This window comes from Rhagoletis pomonella, unplaced genomic scaffold (genome assembly GCF_013731165.1).
Source record: "Rhagoletis pomonella isolate Grant_MI unplaced genomic scaffold, Rhpom_1.0 Rhpom_scaffold_00001, whole genome shotgun sequence".
Taxonomy (NCBI): domain Eukaryota; kingdom Metazoa; phylum Arthropoda; class Insecta; order Diptera; family Tephritidae; genus Rhagoletis; species Rhagoletis pomonella.
The window spans coordinates 105,450,094-105,452,618 of NW_023458555.1; the positions used below are offsets into that span (position 1 = coordinate 105,450,094).

General features: G+C 35.6%; 1 protein-coding gene across 1 annotated transcript in view; it reads right to left on the reverse strand.

The window, feature by feature from the left end:
- The window catches only part of LOC118735109, a 44,544-nt gene that overhangs the window by 11,692 nt on the left and 30,327 nt on the right, over nucleotides 1–2,525 (reverse strand).

Below are 2,525 nucleotides of genomic sequence, written 5' to 3' on the forward strand. Positions count from 1 at the left end.
ACCATAAGTCACACCAAGTTGAAATTTAGTGTGCAGACATATCAATGGTAGGTGCTTTTAGAAGGGTATGCATAAGCGAGTTTGTAAAATGGGGAGTGGCCCATCCCATTTCGTCTTTGAATTTAGCATACTTATCATTTTCAGGCGGATTGCGTAGGAAACCGGGCAGAACCCGAGATATAACGATTTGAAGAAGTACATGATTAGTCAGAATCACCAAAAAATTCAAACTTTGACAGATCATATCTCCAAAGAAAAACCAAAAAAAAAATCCGCGAACACGTGTTAGCTTATTGCATGTATAGAACCCATAAACAAATTTTAAGCCAATCGAAATTGTGACACCAAATTCGGTGTCCGATATGAAAAAGAATGTCTCATACACAAGACGTTGAGAAATTTAATGATCAAACTTTGGGAGTGTATCTGGGATTAAAAAATAAGCCAAACATTCCTAAAGGAATTGTAATGTAGCAACATGGCTCGAGCCAGACGAGGCGGCATGCAGGCAGGCTTGAATCCTAAGCTAGCTCGTCGTCGGAAAGCAAAGAAACAAAGAGAAAGCAACAAACGAAGAAATGGTCCTGCACTGTCCTGTCAGGTGGAGCCATCTCACCCTTCTTCTACGTGAACTTCAAGCGAAGCCTTGGACGTTGTCGTGACTCCTCACCTACTTTACAACGCCCCCTAACCTGACATCAGTCCGTCTATGTATAAGTCCGTAATTATAAAGTCGTTGTCAACGTTAGTACACTCCCACTTCCCCTCTGCTGCACAAGCGCAACACCCACACCAAAAATTTTGTGCTTAGCACTTCATCACTGATATCCAACACTTAAACAAAATCAACCTCAAATCATTTCCTTCTTTTTTTTCTCAATTTATTATTACATCAAAACTTTAACTCTAATTACAATGAAAAAATCCAACACTCAACTCTAAAATTCAAATTCAAAATCAAATATTTAGATCTACAACTTAAATTCAAAATCCAATATTTAACTCCAAAACTCAAATTCTAAGATTCCAATATTTAACTCTAAAACTCAAAAAATTCCATATTTAACTCTAAAACTCAACGTAATATTTAAACCTAATACTTATCTAAATCTCTATTCACTCCTAACAGAAAATTCACGTTTAAATCCACTTACCGTAATGCTAGCTAAGTCTGAAGAGTTCATTAATTCTGTGGTCATAAGCAATAACCGCCTAAGTCGACTTAAGAAAGAATCGAGTTATACATGCTATCGTTTTCTGCAACTACTATTCTATGTTTATGTGAAACTCCCATCTCGTTAGCTAAGCTATTTAAAAAGTTATAGATGAAAATATTTTGGTTTCCCCATAAGGTTAACATTACAATCCAAATCTTTAAAGCGGTTTTTCTCGAATTCGGGTTTTTCGACTTAGGCGGTTATTGCTTATTACCACAGAATAACCAAATTCAATTACCCTAACGATATTAAATTAAATTAACTGAAGTCAACAATTTACAAAAAAAACTCGCGGTGGTAAATAAATGGATAGGTACGTTTTTATGTAAGTGCGTACTGATTTGCACCTAAGGTGCATGTACGTATGCAAATGTATATATATATATACATATATATATATGTATATAATGAATATAAACAAATTTCGCACTCACCTTGGTCTTCAGAGATGATGGCGCGAGCACTCGGTTGAGAAGCTGTTTAGGCTAGGGATGCACAGCAGAGGTGCACGCAGTCGACGTCGCGGGCAAACTGCGAGCACGCGAGTGTGCTAGGCGAGGTGTAGTGAGCTGTACGGAAATAGCAACGTATACATATTAACCACTAAACACTTATTTTCAAGTAAAAATGCGTGTATGTATGTGTACTTTTGCGACAACTGAGCCAGTGTGGCATCAGGCCACCAGAAAAAGCAAATTTTTCCAAAAACAAAAGCGCCAAGTTTTTATTATCATGTTTAAAAAATGTTTTGATTCAGTAAAAAGTGTATATACATATCCATTTCCTCACGTTTTTGTTAATAAATTAATTTCAATACATTTATAACAACGCAAAACATATTTAATTTACCTATTCCTCACAATTTATTCAGTAAATGAATTCCATCTTAATGTAGAATATTAGTGTATAGTGTATAAATACATACATATGTACCTATGCATTCGGTGTGCTTAAATTAAAAAAGCATCTCTAGATAACGCACCAAGCATTGAATTCCAATTATTTTGGCTTTTTGGTTTCCCAAAAGCACTAAATTTAGTGCAAAATGCACGACCTTGGCAACAGTGAGCTGAGCACATCAATGCTCAAACAGTGATGCCAGACCAAGTATTGAGTAAATGCGCTATGTATATTTTTCTTTTAAAGCAAAAGTTCTAATTGGCAAGGGGATTGATTATTGGTTCCTACATAGAACACTGATAAGATTCACAAACTTATCTTAGGACTTAATTAAAATAATCAACATTATTTGTAGACGAAAATATTTGTGTTCGTATGAAATAATAGCTTATGTCGGGAGGCTGGCTT